This window comes from Ochotona curzoniae, unplaced genomic scaffold, assembly GCF_017591425.1.
Source record: "Ochotona curzoniae isolate NIBS_2020 unplaced genomic scaffold, NIBS_Ocur_1.0 patch258, whole genome shotgun sequence".
NCBI lineage: Eukaryota > Metazoa > Chordata > Mammalia > Lagomorpha > Ochotonidae > Ochotona > Ochotona curzoniae.
In genome coordinates, this window is record NW_024466815.1 from 44573 (window position 1) to 69602 (window position 25030).

The 25030-nt window shown below is 42.6% G+C and overlaps 1 protein-coding gene across 2 annotated transcripts in view; it reads right to left on the reverse strand.

The window, feature by feature from the left end:
- The window catches only part of LOC121166871 (zinc finger protein 420), a 211096-nt gene that overhangs the window by 31117 nt on the left and 154949 nt on the right, over positions 1-25030 (reverse strand). Inside the window, exon 1 of one of the 2 annotated variants that reach the window (XM_040996187.1) lies at positions 8650-8737. The exons of the other annotated variant lie outside the window; for it this stretch is intronic. The gene's annotated coding sequence lies outside the window, so the exon portion shown is untranslated. Of the gene's footprint in view, positions 1-8649; positions 8738-25030 lie in introns of those variants that run through there. 2 annotated transcript variants of the gene reach the window in all.

A 25030-nucleotide genomic window follows, 5' to 3' on the forward strand; every position in this document is an offset into this window, starting at 1 on the left:
GAAAAACCAGGTAAGCTCACTTTTCCCACCTCAAACTTATTAACACAAATCTAAGGTAATCAAAATAGTGAGATACTGTTTTAACAACAGAAATATACATCAATGAAATAGAACTAGGGCGGAGTCAGGGTAAGTCTGAGCAGTGGCACGGGTGTCTGGATCCCCAAGCCATGGGGGTACCCGTGTTGGCCCAGGCTTCCTGCATGGGATCCTAACTTCCCATCCACTGCTGCTAGGCACAGGGAGTGTCCTGGGCTCATGGGGGGGCAGAGCGCCAACTGGCGTCAGGCTTCATCTGCTGGCTGCCCAGTGGCAAGCCTGGGGGTCGTGGGGGTACAGAATTACTGCCTAGAGATCTCCATGGATAAGGCCATTGTATGTGTAGGTGAGGAATGAATCCTGAGGGACACCCAACGACAGAGCCACTGTACTTGCAGGTAAATGAGGGGACTGAGACCTGGTAGTTTGGAGGGGAGAGACCTGAAGATCTCTATGGGTCAGACTGATGCAGCAGCTCACATTCGAGTCCTGGGTTGGGCCTGTTAGCATGGAGCATGGCTGACTACCACACGCCAGTGCACATGCAAGCTATGGCTGTGGGCCTGTCTGGCAGTGAATACCTGGGCAAACGGAGACTCTAAGGTGGACTACGTCAGCCAGTGGAATCTGGAGAGATTTCATCATGATTGGAGTGGCAAGATTGGCAGCAATACAGAACTCAAAATCACTTCAGCAGTACCCTCGGAGCATGCCACACATCAAGGACCCTGGGGTGGCCGGGAGGCTGGGTGTAGTATCTCCTTTTGTCTCCCAATTTCCCCCCAGATACAGGAAGGAAAAAAGAGAATGTCAAAACAATGGTTTCACCCACTTTCTTCTAGCCCTTGACCCTTTGTACCTTAATCAAATATGTAAAAATTATGAAAAAGAAAATTTATCCAACTAAAAAAAAAAACCTTGGGACCCTGCACCCGCGTGGGAGACCTGGAAAAGCTCTGGCTCTTGGATTCAGATTGGCTCAGCTCTGGCTGCTTTTCATGAACTCCAACAAGATGATTCTACAACTCAATATGCAACACTAAATGATCAAGACACTCCTTAAAAATAAACTGAAGAGATTTGCTTGATCAGATATGACTTATTATAAAACAAATAATTAATTGACTAAAGCACTGGCACAGCAATAGAAAAATAAAATATGGCACATAACAAAAAGCCATAAATATATTCATATGGGCCTGGAGGTGTTGCCTAGCGGCTAAAGTCCTCACCTTGAATGCGCCAGTATCCCATATGGGCACCGGTTCTAATCCCGGCAGATCCACTTCCCATCCAGCTCCCTGCTTGTGGCCTGGGAAAACAGTCAAGGACGGCCCAAAGCTTTTGGACCCTGCACCTGTGTGGGAGACCCAGGAGAAGATCCTGGATTTTGGCTTCGAATCGGCATAACATCAGCCGTTGTGCTCACTTGGGGAGTGAATAATCGGACGAAAGACCTTCCTCTCTGTCTCTCCTCCTCTCTGTATATCTGATTTTCCAATAAATAAATAAATCTTTAAAAAAAAAAGAAATATGAATTAGGACATCTGGTTGGGATCCAGATGAAACTGACAAAGAAGACACTTGGAATTCTCTTACCAGGAATAACTGGCAGTGTGGTATTTAACAGACTAATTTCTGAGTGAAAACCCTAACATCACCAGGACTAGCATCTTCAAAGGGGGTGATCATCCCCCCCAACCCATTAGAATCCTTCTGTAGCCACTAGATTTATGCAGATCCAATCTCAGCATGATACAGGGGGCACGCATACTGTGTGACCCATGAAGATAAAACTTCCTTACTGTATTAATTTGTTAGCTCTGTAATAACATATATACAGGTAGGCTTATACAGGCTTATACAATGGACATTTGTCCGCTCAAGATCCTAAATATCTGGTTTCTTCTGGGGCCTCCTTCCTTGGTTGGCAGATGGTCACCTGTTCTTGCCTGCATGTGAGCAACCTTGATATTTTTTCATGTGTCCAAATTTTTCTTTTTCTTTTAAAGACCCTAGGACTTGAGCCATACTCTATTGCTTTCCCAGGCCACACACAAGGAGATAGATTAAGTACAGCAGCCGGCACTTGAACCGGTGCTAACATGGATAGCTGGTGTTGCAGGTGGAGGACTAACTTGTTGAACCACTGCGCCAGCACCCTAATTTTTTTTTTTTCTTGTAAGAATATTAGTCAGATTGGGTCAGAGCTCATTTAAATATGCTCACTTTACATTAACCATCCCTTCAAAGGCCTTATTTCCAAAGACAGTCACATTCTAAAGTGCTGAGGTTGATGTTCTTCAACACACAAATTTCAAAGTACACAATTTAGACCCTGACACTAACCAAACAAGGAACAAAATGTCACTGCTGTAGCTGTACTTTTTGTATTATTGTAACAAAATAATACTACATTGAAACATAATTTCAACATATCAATTCTTGTTCTAGGGATTTTACATGAACCAACTCCCTCTTGGGACCAACCCTATTATATGAGCACTTTCTATCATATATCCCATCTTTTGGTTGTCAGTTGTGACCCTCTTTATATAGATATATTTTAAGCAATAAAACAAGATCTAACACACACTTACATGTGTACATATTTAAATGCATACAACAAAAGCTGAAAAAGCACTGATTTTCAGCTAAACTTGAAAAGACTGAGGGACTGTAGTCACATGGACTTCAGCCTATGTAGAAGAAATGAATCATTTTCACACACAAAAAAAACATGAATTACCTATCTAATTATAATTTGGGTAAAAAAATAAAAACACACTAGGAATGTATATTATTTATGTCAATAATTTATACTAAACTACAGTCAACATAAGGGGTTTGATAAAATGGTAATACCAAAAAGCCATGACAACTCAAAACAAAGATACATGTTAATGACAAAGGCAGTTGTTGAATCATATTTTGGCAAGATAAAGCCTAGTAATAGGATAGTAGCCACAGAATGATCTCATTAAAAAGAATTGTATTTATGCTAATGACTTGACAGCAGTTATCTTTAAATCACAAAATTACAGTAACTTTTATTTTTTCCTTAAGTTTTCTGTAACTGCCAGGGGCTTGGAGGAGTGCCTGCTGAGACCGAGAAGCAGGCCCTGAACCCTGGAGTGCCTTCGGTCTTCTGGAAGGTCCTGAGACAAGCATGTTTAGGTGGCTACACTGAATGGCTCCCTGGGGACATGGCTAGGTGCTGGCTCTGCCACCGCACTCCCCGGCCCACTCCCTGCTAGGTGTGCTTTTCTATTCGGAAAACAATTGTAGCCTAATGACCTAGAGAAAGAATCCAAGTTCATGGGAACTAGGCAGTGCTTTAGCAGTAATGCCTTGGAGGTTTGTAACTACCATATTGCGTAAACTGTGTCTCACTAACTAGAAGACCAGGTGTCCTTGTAGTCAAAATAGTCCTAGACTGTCTGCTCTCAAGGCTGTCCAGAGAGCCAGGTAGCGTGAGTAGAAGGAAAGCTTACACTAAACTTTTTCCTCTGGACTCCTGATCCTTGGTCCCATGTGTCTTTTTCATGTGACAGAGCTCCTGCGTCCTAAGTTGTAAGATCCAAAGGGATCCACACTTCTCTATGACCCTTAATATATGATAAAAAGGAATTCTCTTCATAATGAAAAGAATAAAGACTGAGTAAAATCTAGAAAAGAAGGGTTATATCTAATCAAGTATTCAAAGATTTTTCTTTCAAAATCTAAAGTTTTTTTTAAAAAAGATTTATTTATTTTTATTGCAAAGTCAGATATACAGAGAGGAGTAGAGACAGAGAGGAAGATCTTCCTTCCGATGGTTCACTCCCCAAGCAGCTGCAACAGCTGGAGTTGAGCCGATCCAAAGCCAGAAGCCTCTTCTGGGTCTCCCACATGAGTGCAGGGTCTCAAAGCTTTGGCCCACCCTAGATTGCTTTCCCAAGCCACAAGCAGGGAGCTGAATGGGAAGTGGGGCTACTGGGATTAGAACCGGTGCCCATATGGGATGCTGGCGCGTTCAAGGCGAGAATTTTAGCCGCTACGCTATTGTGCCGGGTCCCCAAATCTAAAGATTGTACAGGTAGATGCATAAAGACATATATCAATAATGTGAAAATTTTAAATATGTAGCAAACACTATTTATTATATTAATACAATCCATTAATACTATTAATATTTAATTATATAATTTAAATAATACATCAGCCTGAAGAAGGCAATACAAAGTCCAGGGAAAAGAATTTATCAAATAGGTTGCAGGGATGATACTGGGGAAATTTTTTAAAAACTGCATTTAGATCCTTATTTCATAGCAAAACAAATTTAAAATGGATTGCAGAGTTATGTATTTAAGAGAATTAAATCCCGTTTCTAGAGAGCTTACAATGTAGCTATGCAGCAAAACTTACATACAGAATTCTTTAGGAAAAAACCCTATACCTTTCTGTAAACAGTTTATACAACAATTCCCATCAAGGGCCTGAGAATGGAAAGAAAGAGAGAGAGCAAATACTTATCTAAGAGATAATGAGATCAGGTGTTCCACACATATAGTACCAATGGCAGAGAGGTATTATCGCTCATTCAAATGTCAAGCAGCTGAGAACACAGTTTACAGCATATTACAGAGGGATTAAAGTAGGTAAAACAACTGATAATACAATTTCTTTTCCAACAAAACCAAGATTTGAACTGAAGCATTGATGAGAAGGGATGGTAGAGATAGACAGCATTGTGGGGCCAACAGGTGCAGGGAGAGGACAGAGCTAAAAATTAAATGCGGCAGGGAGAAAAATCTAAGATACAAAATGAAACAGACTTGACTGGAGCAGATGTTACAAAAAATATTAGATAGTTGGGCCCAGCGTGGTGGCTTAGCGGCTAAAGTCCTCACCTCGAAAGCGCCAGATAACATATGGTCGCCGGTTCTAACCAGGCGGCCCCACTTCCCATCTAGCTCCCTGCCTGTGGCCTGAGAAGGCATTACAGGACAGCACAAAGCCTTGGGACCCTGCAGTCGCGTGGGAGACCTGGAAGAGGCCCCGGGTTCCTGACTTTGGATTGGTGCAGCTCTGGCCGTTGAGGATGCTTGGGGAATAAATCAACAGATGGAAGATCTATCCTTCTCTCCTTCTATCTATCTATCCTATCTCTCCTTTTCTCTGTATATCTGACTTTCCAATAAATGTTAAAAATCTTTTTTAAAAATTAGACAGTAAATATCTAAATCAATATGCAATTTTCCTACCCTCCATATCTAAGGAAGTATTTCAGGAGGCTAAGAACTTAAAAAATTTAGCAACATTAGTAAGGAACTGAAGAAAGTAAAATGGAAGGATACCACACAAAATAATCATTAGCCCAGTTCTATCTTTCCCCAGGTAGTTAGCAGTAACCTGTTAACACAGAAAGTCAATACCTTGTCCAAATCCCAAGAAATATTTGAAGGAGAAATTGTAAGCCATGTTTCCGTTCCACTCCCAGCTGAAGTTAGAGGTCCACAGGAAGGAAGAAGTGTATTTAAATGGAGGAGTCCAAAGCTTAGAGGACATTAGAGGGAATTTTCAAATCTATTCTCTCCCACTCCCATTTCAAACTCTTTTGAGAGACATAGAGACGGAGAGAAAGACAGAGATCTCCTCCCTCTGCTGCTTCATCCCCCCTTCGCCTGCATAGCCAGGGTTGCACCACGCTGAAGCCAGGAGTCAGGAACACAACCCAGGTCTCCCAAAAGGACGGGAATGATCTAAGTACTTGAGCCATCACCTGCAGCCCCCCAAGAGTGCATCAGCAAGAAGATGCAGGCACTCTGACTTGGGACACTGGCACCCCAAGAAGCATCTCAACTGCTACGTCAAATGCCCACACAAATCCTTCCTGGCACAACATATCTATTCAAGTTAGCATAGAGCAATCACTTTATTCTAATCAAGCTGATTTTTTTTATTAAAATAATAAACGGAGGAAGTATAATAGAAAGAAGAAAAGGAGTAAACGTTATAGGTATTTAACATGAAAAGTCCAGGCTAAATAATTTGATTACAATTGCTCATTATATGAAGTATTCAGATTTCTGATAGTCAATGAAGAAAGAAAATATACATCACATATTGTATACTGTATAATTCCTGTCAAGAACTACTTACAAAAAATAAATAAGACCTTACTGGGAAACATAAAGAACAACTATATCATGTCTATCAGAAAAGAACTCCAATTTCTACTCAGATAAATACAATACAGTTCAATCAAAAATCCAAGTTGATTTATATATTTACATGCAAACGTGAAGGAACACAGCCAAGGCACTCATGGATTGTGGGAAGGCAGGAGGCCATCCTCCACATGTAAACTTACAATAAATAAGATGGTGAGGCATTCTTTAAGGAGTGACAAGCAAACCAATGGTCAGAACATAGACTCCAGAAACAGTCATTATACATAGTCCCTTGGTTTTTACCAAAAAGAGACTATACACCAACTTTTCAATAAATGCCAATGATATAACTGGATCTCACATTAGCAAAAAAATCCTTATGCTACAGAAATTAATTCCTAGTGATAAGCTCTGTTATAACTGAAAACTAGAAAGCTTTTAGAAGAGAGCAGAGAAGAAAACATTCTCTCTTAGAGCAGAAAATTATTGAGCAAACAATAATCATAGGAAAAGATTTCCTTACACTGAAAGCTAGAAGCTCTCACTAACAAAAAGCTATCATAAAAAGTGAAAATCCAAGCCAGGAGAAAATATTTTTGTCATACACATAACTGAAAAGATTTTATACAAAAGATATTTATACATGTATATATATCTTATTTATGGCACATTAGATTCCTCTGATACATAAGTTAATATATACTCTATATTTGTATCAGAGAAAACCCAATCAAAATTGGAAAAGTATTTAAATAAGTATCTTACAATGATCATGAGTTGCTGACCAATTTCATGAATAAAAAAAAGAAATGTAAATTAAACATGGCAACGTTTAGCAAATCAGCAAAAATTAAAAAGGAGGAAGATGCTGAAGCCTGGCTCAGACACAAGACAGGGGCCATGTCTGTCAACTGTTACTACAAGTCAAAATTTGCATGGTGCCTCTTGAGAACAGTTTGGCATTTTCTAGAAAAACTGAAAGTGTACGAATGCTATTCATTAGCAGAGCTAGAAAACGACAAAAATTAAACCTATTTGGTCTGAGGAGTAATATCTAGATGAGAGGCTAGGAAATGATTGCAGCGATTAGCACCAAAGGACTAGAGTGCTGTGTGCCGCGGTGGAGGGGGAGGCCCCGGTCTCCCTCGGTGATGAGGGTTGTGTTCTATTTCTTCATCTGTGTACTCCTTCCACGGGTTTATACAACTTGTTAAACTGCACAAAATGGCGTTGTATACCATTTCTGTCTATGATCTTAAAGAAATAAGCTAAATAATTATGCACCAAAGAGATGCTGTATAAACATATGAATTTAATTTGTAAAATTCCCACCTTACACGGACACATAAAACATACTGCTAGAAAGGAAACATCAAAAGTTGGCACTGGTTTCAACAGGAAATCGGAATTTCTTCATTGGAGATTTCAGTACATTTGAGTTCAAAATAATCATGCTTTATAATTAGAAACAGTATTTTTGTAAAAGACACCATAAATTTAAAAATTAAACTCACCTGACAATAAGGGGAAATCAGGTGTGTGGGAGGAGGGAAAGCTGGGGTGTGGAGCCATCACATTTTCTCAAAGAGAAAGTTACCTCGGGGTCACCAGATGAGCAAGCATTGACACAAGAAGCAAGCAAGTCACGTCTTGACAACAACGAATTTGAGGAAACAGCAACTACCTTGCAAGAGCCTTGTGGGGTTTCCAAAGCCATTCTTTACACCTTTCTGGAGACTTCTACGCAAGCGGGGCGCAGCGCTGGGAACCCAGAAAATAGCAAACACCAGGCTCTTGCGGGGTCTGAGGCTTGCCCGCCTGCCACCTACGGAAGGAGGCCAGAGAAGTCTATCCTGGATCCCACGTCCCCAACCAGGCAGCGTCCCCTGCAGCTGTGCGCAGACTCTGCGCCTGGGCTCCCCAGGGTCTCCTGCGCCCCAAGTCCCAAAGACACAAAGATGCCAAAAACCTACACTGGCCAAAAAAAAAAAAAAAAAAACAGTTACACGCATGACTTCAGCCACACGGCTGTCACAAGCATCCCAAACCCAAACCCAAGGGGCTGCCCAGAGTTACACACCCCATGGAGACAGACAACTGGGGACCCAAAGGCACCTCTCACACTGCGGGGGACACGCACTTCGGGGCCACAGAGAATAAATTCACAAGCGCCCTTCATCAACAATACCACAAACACGCGGGGACAACAGCCACCGGGCTCACAGTTCAGGCGTCCTACACCCGCGGGGTAGCAGAGCCGTGAACACGCACACTTACGGAGTCTCACCTTGGCAAGCGCAACGCCAAACCCGGTCCCATGGTGCCCAACTCCCATCAGGCGCGCAAGCCAAGTCGTCCTCGCGCCCACCCGAGGGACTCAGCCCGCGCCCCTCGGCCCGCTCCTCCAACCCCGAGACCGCAGGTTCCCGCGGCGTCCGGCTCGCAGCCGCCTCACCTGCGCCTCCCGCGGCCGGGTCTGCTCCCTCAGCTCCGGCGGGCACAAGCCCGACTCGGCCCTCACCAAGGCCATTCGTCCAACAAGCCTGAAGATCCCTCCCCTTCCACAGAAGAGGGTCTCGTTCTCGCGGGACGGAGCGCCGGACCGAGAGGCTTCTGGGAAGTGTAGTTCACAAGGCGACGGGCGACCAAAAGCCGGTGACCGGAACCCTGAAACCAGACAAAACTTCCTCCGTAGGGGGCCGTTATCCGGTGCTTCGGGATGAGGGTCGGGGTTGTCTCATCTGACCAGGATTGCCTGGACCAAACTTTTTTTTTTTCTTTTCCTGAGGGGAGAACCTAGAGTCGGGACTCCTCCTTGACCCCAGGAACCCCCTTCAGCCAGAATCCGGCCAAGCCAGTTTAGCAAGACACCCCCACACCTTTGATACTTGAATTCTCCATGGTAACTTGCTGTCCTTTCTCTTCCTCACTCTGCCCGTTAGCTATAAGTACGCAGCCACTATTGCGCTGTCACAAGAACTTGTAACGACATTCTCACAGCCCACTAGTGTGGTCTCTCTCACAGCCCAGCCCCCAGAGCGTGGCTCTCCAGCGTCCCACTGGGAAGCACAGTTCAAGATCCCAGCAGGTACTGGGCGGGCCTGGCAGCCCGCAGCCACATTCTCTAGGCGTTCGGCAACCCTGAACAGATTGTGCCAAGAAGCCACTTGAAGTTCCTTTTTGCGCAAGGACCACGCAGAAGAGTTATTTTTAAATCTTTTTTAAAAAGATGTATTTTTATTGCAAAGTCAGATATACAGAGAGAAGAGACAGAAAGATAGATCTTCTGTCCGTTGACTCACTCCCCAAGCGTCCACAACAGCTAGAGCTGAGCTGGTCCAAAGCCAGGAGCCAGGAGCCTCCTCTGGATCTCTCACAGGGTGCAGGGTCCCAAGGCTTTGGGACGTCCTCGACTGCTTTGGGCCATCCTCGACTGCCGTCCCAGGGAGCTGGATGGAAAGCAGGACTGCCAGGATTGAGAAGCAGGGGCTGCCAGGATTAGAACCGGCACCCATATGGGATCCCAGCACGTTCAAGGCAAGGACTTTAGCTGCTAGGCTACTGTGTCAGACCCAAACGTTTTAATATAATCATTAAGGCTGCTGCCTTCACTCAGCTAAGGCTTACAGCCTTTTGGCAGTCTGTGTTAGCATTTTCATAAGTCCGAGTTTATAAAAGCAGTTCTCGCATGTCTGTTTGTCAAATGGCATGAGACAGCTTCAGTTAGTTGAGCTATAAAATCTGTGTAAGTTTCACGACTGCCGTTTCCCTGAGTCCTCTACCCTGTCGTCCCCCCCCCCCCCCCAAGGCGCGTCTCCGAACCTGAGTGGTTGCTTCATCACTCTCTCGGAGTCGAGCCTGGATTCCCAAGAGGTCTCCCCGGCCTACAAGCCGGCGCTGGAGACACCAGTGCACGCATCGGTATTATGATTTCTCCTTTTTTGTTGTGGAGCCTCATCCTGCCACCAACTTCTGAATTGTAAAAGCAAATTTCCTTCTAAAACGACTTTAGCGAAATTGTATATGGAATCATGAAGCAAAAATCCGGTAAAAGTGGAATGCATTGCATATGAAGCTGTGGCCTTTTTGAATTCTTTGAAGGTATCTAATATTGAAATGTTGATGCTCAAATACATCAAGTCCCCTAGGATTCTCAGATCCTGCCTCTTCAAGTGGGATAAAATCAGTATTAACCGGACATGCCCTGCCGTTACGAGGGAAAAGGCTAGGGCGCAGATTGCAAACCTGAAGCAGGAGGGGATGATGCTTGCTCTGGGATGAAGCAGAGTAGGTTTAAGTTGGAGGAATATTTGTAAACTTTTGTTCTTAGGTGCAACCTCCATAGTCTGAAGTTCAGAAACCCCTTTTCTAATCTCCTTTAGAAGGAGGCCATGTTGGGTTTTGGTTAGTATCCATTTAAAAGCACTGGAATCAGTCTCAGAACTTTCAGAATCCTTTGCCTTGTTGGAAGAGGAGGATGAGTGAGGAGGGGCTGTAGATGGAGCCCTCGTCTGTGAGGAGCGCTTGGCTCTCCTCTGTCCTCATCGATTTCAGCTGAATCTACATTGATGGGTGAAGGCACAAGAGGTCAAGAAGCCAGCTGATCGGCTGATCAATAAGGCCTTAATGTTCCCTCTTCCGTAAGAGAAGCAAGCTCCATCTCTGACAGAACTCAGGATCCTCTGTGTCTGGCGGCAGTGGCTGTAAAGCTCAGGAAGTGAGAAGCACAGAGTCGTTATTTTACAAGGATTATTTCTCCTTCCTGCTGTGCTCTCCTGAGAGCTTTAATACCTTTTTCCATACTTTATAACACACATCTTCCAGAAGGATGAAACCAATAACAATGCTTAGCAATAAAAGAAAACAAAGCATCACATTGACTTTTTTTTTTTTTTTTACCTTAACTCCAGTTCCCTGTAATAAACCCTGCAGAAGATCACATAATGTTCCCGGACTGAACCAGAATTTCCCATATTAAATGAAATGCCGAAAGTTCACTTACTGTGAGCGTCCCCAAGTCCTTTCAGTTTCATTGCCTTCACTGAGTCCCACACATTGGGCACCAGCTGTTGGGGTTCAAAGAAAGAGTGAGACTCCAAGGCAAGTGAAATGTCTTTGTTCTTCAGTGAGGCAGCCACTTCTTGCCATGAACAAAGAAGCGCCTCAAACAAAATAAGTGGTTTTATTTTTAAAAAAGATTATTTTTATTAGAAAGCAGATATACAGAAAAGAAGAAAGACAGGAAGTGGGGATTTTTATAGTAAATATCTACGTGACAATGGGTGTCCGCGTGACAGTGAACATGACTGTATCTACCTGACGGTGAGCATCTATGTGACACAAAGCAGAAAGCAGGTAGTGAAGATTATCATTATACAAGCACAGGTTTCTAACCTTTTCACTTCAATGCAAACAACTATATACAGAATGTTTCACAGATAGCTGTCCCATAAATCTTTAACACTAAAAGAAACTACATAGCTCCTGCTTCCTTCTTGGTGTTTTACGAAGCACAGTGTTGGGCGGGCCAGTCATGCGAAGCGGAACCTCCACTTCATTGGCCACTTTTGGCTGATGAGTGGGAGCAGGGGTTGTGGGGGAGCAGCCAGAGTGCTCACCAGGCGCTGGACTCTGCCCGCTGGCTGCCAACCAATGGGCTTTGGGGACTTGGGGGTGACGAATTGCCGCCTAGGGACATCCTTGGATAAGGCCACCACGTGCGTAGGTGAGGAATGAATCCTTAGGGACACCCAGCGACAGAGCCGCTGTACTTGCAGGAAGGCAAGGGAACAGAGACCTGGTGGTTTGGAGTGGAGAGCCTGGAAGATCTGTATGGGTAGAACTGATTCAAAAGCCCACACGGGAGTCCTGAGATGGCCTTATAAGTATAGACCATTGCTGACCGCTACATGTCACCTCACACAAAAACTATGGCTAGGGACCTGTTTAGCAGAGCTAGATCCCAGTACCTGATAGTGTTGGAACAGGAGATGGGTCACATCAGGCAGGGCCATGACACTAACCAGCACACAAGAGAACCACGTCCAGGGGCAGATTTTGCAGGGGGATAAGTGGGCCCAACAATATGGTTAGCTTGAGAGTTGGGAGGGTGATGGGTTGAACTAGGTGTGAACATGGACCCTGCCAACACTCACGAGTACTAGGGCTGAAAATAGGGTAGGCAGATCCATGCTGCAGCACCTGCATGTGCATTCTAAAATAGGGTGTGAGGCAGGCCATCAGCTCATACAAAGACCAAGATGGAGGGGCAGGCTATGCTGGGCAAGGGCCTAACACCTGCTGGAGCATGTAAGATCTGGGTCTGAGAGTGGGCCAAGTGGGGGAACCTGGGAAACTCCCCCACTGGGTCATAGCTCCCACTGGTGAACATGTGGTCCAGACCTAGGGGTCGGGCAAGCTGGGCAAGGTAGCCCCATCCATTGGCAAGTGTGTGGGTTGGTTTTGGAAGGGGGAGGACCAGGCAGGGCTGAGCAAATCTTAGCCCACTGGTAAGTGCAGAAACCAGGCTGGAGTGCAGGTCATGCTGGGCTAGGGTATCACACCTACTGGTTTACATGAGCCAGGGATGGGAGCAGACTGAGCAGGGCCAGGTTGCAGCACCCACCAGTGAGAGTTGGGACTGGGGGCTGGCTAGGTCAGGCCAGGCTACAGCATCCAAAGGCAAAGGCTAAGACAGATGAGGGGCTATGCCAGGCTGGGTCAGAGCAACCACTGGCACGCATAAAATCTGTGCCTAGCTGGGGTGTGATTCCCATTGGAGAGCGCAACGGCCAGAATGGGGTTTGTGGTCTGGTGTGGATATGATTGCAGGGTACCTTGGCATGTGTATGGGCTGAGTCTGGGATGCGCCAGACTGGGCTAGACTCCAGCACCCAATGGTATTTGTGAGAACCAGGGTGGGTGTAGGACTGGCTAAGCTGAAGCTCTGCCCCTACTGAGCCATGCATGAGCTGTGTCTGGGTGTGGACCAGGCTTGGCTGGGCTGTAGCACCCAACAACAAGAACCGGAATGGGTGAGGGCTGGTCAGGAAAGGCCACTGTTCCTGTGGGACAGGAGGTATACTAAGTAGGGCTGGTCCAGGGACCCACCAGTGTGCACGAGATCTGGCATTGGGAAAGATCCTGATGGAGGAGCTTGGGGAACTCCTGTGTCGGGACACACTTCCTGCAGGTGGGCACAAGAACTAAGTCAGGGAGCAGCGCACCCAGGCCAAACTATTAAATAGAACCAAAAGATTGAATGGCTGATTCCAAGGCCAGAGAATATAAGTAAAGAATGAATCTGTACCATCTTTTTATTCCAAAAATAAGGAAATACTTAACATTTATAAAACTATTTTAAAGATATCATAGCTAACTGGAAGAGGCTTCTATGACCCAAATCTGGGGTAATGTAAATAAATAAATAAAGTAAATGTAATGGACATTCATTTAATAACTGACAAATGAACATAAAATTTTCTCCAAGGAAAATGTTAACAAATTTTAAAAGATTAAAGGCTAGAAAAATCACTATTTTGTTAACTATCAAGTAATAAGTGATTTAAGCAGAAATCATCAATGAATGCCACACAGAAAATAATTTAAAAAAAAACCTTATTATAATATAGACTCACATATTCTGTAATAATCTTATCAGCTTAAAAAGTGTTAATTCCAAACCTGTAAAATATGTTAACCAAGAAATCGAAGTTAACATCACCACTAATGGGGCATGCTAACGTCAGTCCATTGCATAAGCAACATACTGAAAAGGCACAGCATTGCTTAAGTACTTTACTTTCAGAGCTGCATATCTGAACCTAGTCATTAGGAAACAAGCAAAATCAAAGATACTGTAGAAAATAAATGCCTGTCCTCTTCAAAATGTCAGTTTCATTAAAAAAAATCTAAAGGAGTCTTAATAGACAAAAAAGATGCTACATGTAAGTTGGTCCAGGGGGAAAAAGTACTATTAAGGCATTATTAAACAAATTGCAAAAATATTAAAAAAAAAGGTGTAATTATATAATTGTAACAATATTAAATAAGCTGATTTAATACTTAAACTGTGTCTATGTAAATGACCACATAAGTGTACTCAGGTGTTATTCTTACGATACACACTGAAGAATTAGCGGCAAACGGAATGTTGGAATGGTTCTAGGTAAACATAATTTCAGTTTCTCTAAGTAATGGCAAATTTACTTTTCCCTTGCCCAATTGTGCCACAGTCACAATCCTAACCCACCAGTAGTTCTTCAAAAATACACCCAACGCCCTGCGGAAAAACAGACACATCCTTGGGGAAATGTCTCAGGCTCTTCCCCAGTCACCGCCATCGGGTATCAGAGTTGGGCTAGTATGCTAAGCCTAACCTTCCCCCGGGGTCTCTGTGCGACACACCATCCCAAGAATGACACGCAGGTCCAGCCCCCACGCACGAACCAAAGGCGTCCATGATCCCGGCCAGGGTCAGACACACTTAGACCTGCAGGGTTCTAGAATCATGACACGCAAATCCAGTCCCATGCAACAAAGGCGTCCATGGTCCAAGCCTGAGTCAGGCACACTTAGACCTGCAGGGTTCTAGAATCATGACACGCAAATCCAGTCCCATGCAACAAAGGCGTCCATGGTCCCGGCCTGGATCAGGCACACTTAGACCCGCGACAATCCTAGACAATCCTAAGTCGCCTCTCTTGTGTGTCAGTCTCAGGACCCGGACCCACACCCACTTAGCGTCTCAGCCGCCTGAGAGCTGCAGGGCATGCATCCCCTGTCACCAGTCAGCGCCTAGCGGAGACTACATCTCCCAGCAGCCTTCGCCGATAGTAGCAACAGCCCGAATTCTCTACGTTTCCGGTCTTGTGCTACATTTCCCAGAGGCCACCAGGCCCGAGGGACTGGGTACACCGCGTCACCCACCCCCGCACCCTTGGCTCTGCTAAGGGCTCGTCTAGGTTCGTCCTCGGCTCTGCTAAGGGCTCCCTCGGCCCCTGCAGGGCGTCGTCTTTGCGTCCTGGGTGCCGCTGTCGTTGGGGAATAATGATACCTGAAGTTCGGCGCTGCCTGAGGATGGTGAGCCGTGAATCCATGCGGTCGCGGCTTTTCTGGGAGAAACGGGCTGTGGTGGGGTGACAGGAATAGTGATGGGAACGGGAGCGCTGAAGACGCGGCCGCCTGAGTCCTGCCCTCTACGTTTCCCCTAGTCGGAGAGATGGGTGCAAGGTGGAGGTCGTGTGGTTTGATGCGGGGCTTGGTTTTTTGGCCGGGCTTGTTTCTGAGAGACCCTGAACCCACGCGATCTCCGGTCTTCTTCTCGGGTGGTACCCTAAGAAAAATCCCAGGAAGGAAGTCAGGGATGGAAGCCTAGAGGACCGTGTCAGGGTCGGCCCCTGAAATATTGGAAGAGCTGCAACCTAGACGTTTCTGGTCCTTTCCTCCATTTTCTCTGCGTTTGGGTGTGGGAAGCAGGGACAGCAGAGTTCTGACCAGCTTTCAGACAAGGCCGGGGGTCTCACGCATCCATTCCCCGCACCCCACCAGTCCGTCCTTTCTCCAAAGAAGGCTGTTGTGGAGGGAGAGGCTCATTGCTGCACATAGGAAAATGCAATGAAAGGTGAATTTGTGCTTCCTCTTTCTGATGTGGAACGGTGGAGAAGTGCGATGACTTTCTGGAGTGCCATGCCCAAGAAGAAGGCATTCCCGTGTTTTTCCCTCCAATGTGAATGGTACAAATCCAGGGCATTCCTCCAACTCCCCATGGCTGTCCAGTTAATTAAGTATGCATTTTTGGAAATCATTCAGTTATTCCTGTTAATTCTTTTTACTAATCATTCATATTGTAAAAATCTGCAGGATAGTGTTATCCCATGATTTTAGACAGTGATTAAAAAAAAAAAAACTGATATACCCACTTGGAATCACTACATATTTTTTACTCTTCTGCACAGATTTGAGTTAGTAAGCAAGGTAAAGCAGGAGATACGTAAAAAGAACTTTAGTTTAAAAATTGTTTTAATTGAGCCCGGTGCTGTAGTCTAGCACATACCTTGCACGTGCCAGGATCCCATGTGGGCGCCGGTTCGTGTCCCAGCAGCCCTGCTTTCCATCCAGCTCCCTGCCTGTGGCCTGAGAAGGCAGTCGAGGATGGCCCAAAACCTTGGGACCCTTGCACCTGCGTGGGAGACCCGGAAGAAGCTCCCGGCTTCTGGCTTTGGTTCAATGCAACTATGGCCACTGCAGGTGCTTGGGGAATGAATCATTGGACGGAAGATATTCCTCTCTATCTCTCTTCTATATATCTGACTTTGCAATAAAAAGAAACAAAAAAATTTTAAAATTTTATTTGAAAGGCAGTTATGCAATGGCCATGGCTGGGCCAGACCAAAGCCAGGAGCTTCTTCTAGTTCTCCCACGTGGATGCTGAGGCCCAAGCAGTTGGGCCATTCCACTGCTTTCCTGGGCACACTGGCAGGGAATGGATCAGTAGTGGAGCAGCTGGGACTCCAGACTGCACCCATCTGGGATGCCAGAGTCACAGGTAACAACTTTATCCACTCACCACAATGCTGACACTAGGAATTTGCTTTTTGGGGTTCTTACGAGTAGGGAAGTAGTCCAGCAGAGAACTCTGTTTCTAACAAGGACAGAGTGTCTCTTAGCCCACCTATCCATCCCCAATTCTAGCATGACTTTTTCTCAGGCTACATTGTTCTGGAATGTGAGAAGCAATATGATATAATGGCTAAGAATATAAACTGAAATCTAGTTTTAAAATCTTAGCCTTGACACTTGCTATGTGTGTGAGCTTGGGTAATTTGTTGAACCTCCTTTTGCCATAGCATGAAATGGGAATTGGGGCCAGTGATGTTGCATAGCAGGTTAAGTGACTGGCTGCAGTGCCGGCATCTGACACGGTCACTGGTTTGATTCCCTGTCTCTCAAATAAATAATCTTTAAAAAGTAGGATTAGTGGGCCCGGCGCGGTGGCGCAGTGGCGCAGTGGTTAAGATCCTCGCCTTGCACGCCCGGGATCCCATATGGGCGCCGGTTCTAATCCCGGCAGCCCCGCTTCCCATCCAGCTCCCTGCCTGTGGCCCGGGAAAGCAGTCGAGGACGGCCCAAAGCTTTGGGACCCTGCATCCGCGTGGGAGACCCGGAAGAATCTCCTGGCTTCAGATCGGCATAGTATCGGCCGTTGCGCTCACTTGGGGAGTGAATTATTGGAGGGAAGATCTTCCTCTCTGTCTCTCCTCTCTGTATATCCGCCTTTCCAATAAAAGAATAATAAAAATAAATCTTTTTTTTAAAAAAAGTAGGATTAGTAATACTTGTAGCATTATTAGGAAGGTTAGATGAATTAATAGTGTAAAATCACAATGCCTGCCCAGTAAACCTTACCTGCTGGTAGGTGGCAATTCTGGATCATTCTGTCTCATTTCCTGTAGATCCAGAACAATGACAATGTGAAATTAATTTTGTTTGCATTTGCAGCAAAGAAAGAAAGCCAAATGCTAAGGTTATATGAAAAAGGATTTCTTAATCCTTGATCATTTCCCTTTATTTTACAGGCTTCCAGAGGCAACAGGCCATTTAACTTGTTTACAGAATTGGTGAATGTATGTACTGTGTATTCAGCTGTACAAAATTTACATTCAGTACCATGTAAGCCAGTAAACGATGTGATAGGATAATATTCAGTGAAAAAGTTAGTCATAACGGAAAATGATTAGGACAGTATTAATACTGACAAACAAGAATTCTGGAAGTGTTAAATTATGTCACGTTCATATTTTAATCTGAAGGAAGTAAAAAAGGATTTTATCTAAACTGGCTGGATGGTAGGGAAAAGGGTAGAGCCATATTTGTTGAACATCAGTTTTGTACCACATTGCTCTTTCTTTTGCATACCCTAACTCTGAGTTGAAATGCTGTATACCTGCACTGCATTTTTTTCACCAAAAAACGCCTCATGCAACTGATATAATACAGCAAACGGATATTCAAGAGCATTGTGTATTATGAATATTATATAATGATATTATTATATATTTCAGTTCCTGGATTTACAAATGTGCTTAGTTCTCGTAACTGACAACATACAGAAGGAATTATCTTAAATAATTTAAGGGAGCCAAAGGATTCAAACATGATCATGGGCTTTAATTTACTCCTGCAAGTAAGACTAAAGTACCCATAATTCTAACTAGACTCGGCAAACTATTCAAGTACATATAGTATCTAATATAACAAGGACCAAGCTAGCACATCAGCAAGTAAAGCAGTCATTTGAATTACTTTTTTGGAGGTTTAAGATTAATATACAGATGTTGGCAGTAAAATAGGAAGTTAAGGTTTCTCCCTAGATTAAAAAATAATGTGAGGGATAGATTTCTAATAAAAAACCAAGATATTAGCTATAAACATTTACAAGTTTTTTATTGGGTATGGTAATAAGACTGAGCCTTTGTTAACATTTTCTATTTCTCATTTTATCACAGCAGAATTTTTGAACTGGTTTTATGATGTAGAATGAGACCTCTTTCATTGCACCTGCTGAGATTGGCCAATCATTATGACCTTTTTTTTTTCCTCCTGAGAATATTGCTACTTAAAAACAATCACATTCTCTAGTCTCAGCTCTGAACATTATAAATTAGTGTTATTAGTAGTATTTAAATGTGATTACAATGGTTATTTTCCATCTACATTTGAGTGTAGACTTGTTAATTGAAGTTCTTTTGTAAAGAAATGTTGTCCTTTATTTGTTACTCAACAATTAATGTCTGTATGGGTATATAACTATTTATTATTCCTGATATGATAGTATCTGACTTACAAATAAATATTAGCTATCCCAATATTATGGTAACATTTATTTGTTAGTCAAACTGTTCAAGCTTTTGCTACTTTGGGAGTTTTTTTTTTTTTTTTTTTTATTCACTCCAGTGTCCTTTTGACGTGCTCCGCCATCATCATCATCATCATCGTTAATCATCATCAGCAGCATTTTGTGGAATCAGCCACTTCTCCAAGAAACTTGTTTTGCTTTTATGGGGGAATGGCATTTGAGAACTAAGGTCTGGGCTGTAGATACACTCACTGTTTCCAGCCTCTCTCAGCAGGTAAACTAGGAAATATATATATGTATATTAAACTGCATGTAGATGCATAATTATGTTTATTTCTGTATCCATACCTATCTTTACAGCTATGTAAAAGAGTGTGAATTATTCTCATATCCCTTGCTTCAGTCCAACACAGTGGGGTTCATTCTAGTATTCCTTCTTAGCTTATTTGTAATTTCTTTTCCCAGTGAGCACACTTCATTGAGCAATGCTTCAATCCTAGTATATATTTGGTTTTACAACTACTAACTCTGTAAGAAACAAATAATATCAGATAGATACATTATATATTTACTCTTTAGTCTTAAGGTATCCAAACAAACATTGTTTTCCAAAGTTACTAGGTTAAGTCTTTGCTTGCCCATCTCCTTCACTGTGATTGTCATTCTGTATGTCTGGTTCATTGCCATCTGCATGCCAGCTTTGGAGCCTCTGACATTAATTTTTAAAAATTTACATAAAGTAAAAAAAATCATTATATAGAATAAAATTTATTCTTTCTATTGCAAAGGCTTGTGGCTTTTGATAAATTCATAGTTATATATTTAGTACCACAACCTAAAGCAGAACACTTTAATTACTGCTAAAATTCACTTATACTGCTCTTCATAGTCAAATCCATTGTTCTTAACCCTTGGCTATTACTGATCTGCATTTTATTCCTGGAGTTTTTTTTATCCCAGTGTCATGTAAATGGAATTATGTGAAATGTAGATTTGAGGATCTGGCTTTTTTGCTTAGCAAAATGCATTCAAATTTATTCTTATTTTTGCATGAATCAAAAGTTCATTCCTTTAGGTACTAAGTCATTTTCTGTTCATAGTTTGTTTATTCATTTCTCTGTTGAAGGACATCGGAATATTTCAAGTTTTTTGTGATTATGAATAAAGCTGCTATACATACCATAGATTTCTGTGTGAATAATTTCAATTCATCTGAATAGTACGAGTAGTTTGCTAAGTTATATGGTTATATTATATGCTTAGCTTTTTAAGAAACAACCAAAGTATTCTTTATTAAGTGTTTGTACATTTTCATTCTGATCATCAATGTACATATATTACATATAATAGATTTTGAACAGTATTATTCATGCTTTTTGTCAGAAAAACAGTAGATACAATGAGACTAGTAGGACCAGATTATCTAGCATCTATTTAGTTTTTCATGGGGGAAAAAAAAAGAAAAAGCAAAATTGAAAAATTCCCAGAGGAAGACAAGCAAGATTGGACTCTAGAAATACTACAATATATTATCTAAAATGCGCTGTTTTCAAGAACATTTAAGACATGACCAATATATAAGAATAAAAACAAGCAACAGAGTACTCAACTGGGAGACTTATATCCAACAAATGCCTTTCCTGATAAACAAAAAGCTGGATGAATTATTAGCATATCTTCCTAACAAATAATACTGAAAGTAGTTCTTCAGTAAAAGGAAATTAAGACAATGTAGTAGACGAAAACACACACACACAAATACCCACCTTCTGCTTACGAGAACATGTTACTGTTTGTTAAAGTGTCCCTTCCTCCCCACCCCCAAAGGTTTTGTTGATACAAATTAGGGTTCTTGAGATGGGAGGTTATGCACAATTACTTGGTTGAGTAGGGGGTTTCTCCATGTAATCATAAGGCCTTTTGAGAAGAAAGCAAAAAAGCCATATGAAGAAGGAAAGAGGGAACAACTGGCCATTGAGTAGTGAGCCAGTGAATGAGGTGGAACCTGGCAAAGATGAGGCAATGTTTGCCTCTAGCAGGAACTAGCACTGTAACAAACAGATGCTTTCCTGTGAGACATTTGATGCCTGGGACTTTACAGACACTTCCGATTGTATTTATGTTACATATGTAATAATTGATTACAGTAGCAATAGAAAACCTATTGAAAATAGCAATTCCAATGAACACAAACAGGGAGTACCTATAAAGTAATTATGTAGGTAAGAAAGAAAAATACATCTTTTTCACCATTCTTCTGATTGATTTCTTTTAAATTATTGCATAAGACAATAAAATTGTATTTTTGTGATTCTCATGTAAAGATGCAATATAAATAGATATGAAAATGGCAAAAAAAAAAGGTGACGCTATATTGCAGTGATGAAGAGTAATATATAGAGGAAACTTGCATATGCAGGAAGAAATTATTACAGACAACTTATGCAAGTAGATCATATAAGTACTAGCTGAAATAGATAAGCTTCTTAGGAGTACAGATATTACCAAGATAACTAAAATAACAAATATATTAGCTCTTCAAAAGTTTCATGAAAAGTACATGGATGGATTTTTAACATTTTTGTACCAAAATAAACCTGCCTCTTTTTTTTTTTTTGCATTTTACATGAACTTTTTGAAATTCTCATATAAAATTTGAACAGACTGATTATAAGAATTTTTAATTTAAATCTTGTGCACTGAGATAACCTCAGACTTGTGTTGTTAAATAGGAAATTATACTGATCCTTCGCAGACTTTTCCAGAAAATATGGGAGAGAATATATCTCAATTAGCTTATGAATCCAATTTTATACAGATATGACAGACTTAAAGACATTGGAAGAGAGCACAACAGACCAATAGCTACTTGAATATAGTCACAAAAATCCTCAAAATATTGTAGCAACACAGGAAAAGAATTATGTGTCTTGGTAATTACTCCTGTGGCTAACGTAGTTTAGCACTCAAAAAGTCAATTCTTTCAGCACATAAACTCATACAATAAATAATACCATTATCATATTAATAGGTGCCAAAACACACTGAGGGGAAAAAATGCTCAACAAACTATGAATCAAAGAGAGCCTCTCCAACATTAAAAACATTGTACTAGCTGGCTGTTACTATAGTGAGGCAGCTGAGGAAAATAATTTCATAAAGAAAAGGAGCCTGGACCCTGCACTTGCCTGGGAGATCTGGAAGAGGGTTGGTTTGGATCAGCTCAGCTCCACTCTGGCCACTTAGGGGGTGAGTCAGCTGAGAGAGGATCTTTCTGTCTCTCCCTCTGTCTATAAATCTGACTTTCCAATAAAAATAAATACATCTTTTAAAAAAGATTTATTTTAGATGATGGTAACCGTTGGAGGTTCACAGTACAAGCTTGGGTTCAGCCTATGATCATGCCATTCTTGCTGGCAGAGCCCTGAGTCAGTGCAGATACCACATGACCAGAGGGCACACATGTGTCTGGAGGTGGTCTCTTTAAAGCCACCAGGGAAGTTCCACCCTAATATCCCAATCCAATCACCTCTAAACACCACAATGGGATAAAATGTCTGCCTTTGTGGTGCTTGAGACTTTAGAAAATACTTGATAGCACATTTATTAAAACTAAAGCTAACACACTAATGGTGCAAGACTGAATACTTTCCCCTTAAGATGAAGACCAAGATCAGAATGTTTGTTCTCATCACTTTTGTTCAATATTTTACTGGAAGTTCTAAGAAAAAAAAAAGGTATTCATAATCCTGTATGTAGAAAAACTGAGAAACATCTTCTAGAAATGATAAAGAGGTCCATTAAGGTCGAGGTTAAGAGATAAACACCAACTGTTTCTTACACATTTATAGTTAATAATCTGGAAATTAAATGCCAAAAAGAATAAAATATCTAGGAATAAAAGACTACAAAAGACTGCTGGAATAACTGGGAGGTCTAAATAAATGTAGATATCCTATATTCTGAATTTTAAAACCCAGCATAGTTAAGAATATAAAGGTTGTGCAAAGTGATCTGTAGTTTCAGTGACATTCCAATCCAAACGTTGATGGAATATTTTTTTTTTTTCAGAAAGAGACAAATGAGCCCGGCATAGTAGCCTTGTGGCTAAAGTCCTTGCATTGCATAGGCTAGGATACCATATGGGTGGTGGTTCATATCCCGGCTGCTCCACTTCCCACCCAGCTCCCTGCTTGTGGCCTGGGAAAGCAGTAGAAAATGGGACCTTGGGACCCCAGAAGAAGCTCCTGGCTCCTGGCTTTGGGCAGAGAGCCAGCAGATGGAAGATCTTCCTCTCTGTAAATCTGCCTTTCCAATAAAAGTAAACTTAAGTAAAACTTAAAAAAAGAAAGAGACAAGCTGACCCTAAAATTCATACGAATATACAGTGGGTAATCAAAACAATCTTCAGAGGGACAATGTTGGAAGTTACATATCTCTTGATTTTAAAACTTAAATTGGCATAAATATATAATTTACTAGAACAGAATTGAAAGCTCAAAAATAAACATTTTCATTTACAATCAAATTTTTTTGACAAAGGTACCAGGAAATCTGATGAGGAAAAGCTAGTCTTCAACAAATCATGCCAAGACATACATTTGCATGTCATTTATAAATGTAAATTATATATTTGAGTTCTTTAACCTCACACTATACGCAAATGTCTTCTCAAATCACAGTTGCAAATGTGAAAGCCACATTTTATTTTTCAAAAAGATTACATATTTGAAAGGCAGAGTTACAGAGTGAAGAAGGAGGCGAAACCCGCATGGAATGCTTATCTGGGTTCCTCACATGGATGCAGCAGCCCAAGCACTTGGGCCATAATTGGCTGTTTTCCCAAGCACAGTAGCAGGGAGCTGAATCAAAAATGGAAGAGACAGGACACAAGATAGCACCCATATAGGATGCTGACAGGTGCAGGTAATGGCTTAACTAGTTATGCCACAATGCTATCCACCCCACCCCCCCAAAAAACTAAGTTTTAATACCATCAGAAGGAAATTTAAGGAGTCATTTTTTTTTTTTCATAGCACCAAGGACCACTGCTGGGTGTGTCTCCATTTAATGTGGTCTTTTGGACTGTTCTGCCCCGTGTGCAGCAATGCCTAGGGCAAGTTCTTCCAGGAATGTGCCTGGTCAGTTCCTCACTGAGGCAGACGTGAGTCTGTGAAAGGTATGTATACAGCCATCTTCCTAGTGCAGTTCCTAGTTCATTTGCTGATGCTGCCCTTCATGTTCATGTGTCTAAATATGACAGTCCCTACTCATCAGCCTCTACCACGCCTTCATCACCATCTCCAACATCAGCTTGTGGGACTTTGTGGCTGATATGAACCTTGGCACCAGTTATATTACTGCTATTACTGCGTAGAGCTCTGTTATCTACTTGGGGCTGGATTTGCCACCCCTCTTGGTCAACTTTAAGGTAAGTTATGTTTGTGGAAATCCACAAAGCCATTAAAAAGCAGCAGCACAAGGCCAAGGATGTTCCTATCTTCAGCCTTCTGTCTGAAATGGAGGAGACCTACAACAACATATACGGCAGACAGGGAAAAAGGCAATGAAGATGAGCAGGAGTGGGGAGGGGATTGTGGGACCAAGATCTGGGCTGGCCCTTTAAGACAGTTGCCCCCCCCCACTTCCCCAGGACCCCTGGTGGTCTAGTCCATGGGGGAGGTATCACACTAAAGAGCGAAGGATTGTGTTGAGGCCCCTGGAAAACGAGATGAGCACAGGCCCAAGAAGATGCTTCTCAAGTGTTAACCCACCACCCAGACTACCATGTTGCTCATCCTCCAGAATGTGTGACAAGGAGGCTGGCCTTTCGGACACGGAGATGTTCTCACACGGCAACCTGGTGGTGGTGGAGAGGCCCCAGGTGGTGCTGAGGTGTCCCTGAACATGGGCCAGTTTCCTTCCCTAGATGAGTCCACCTTGACCAGAACACAGTCTGAGCTCTCTGCACCAGGGGCTC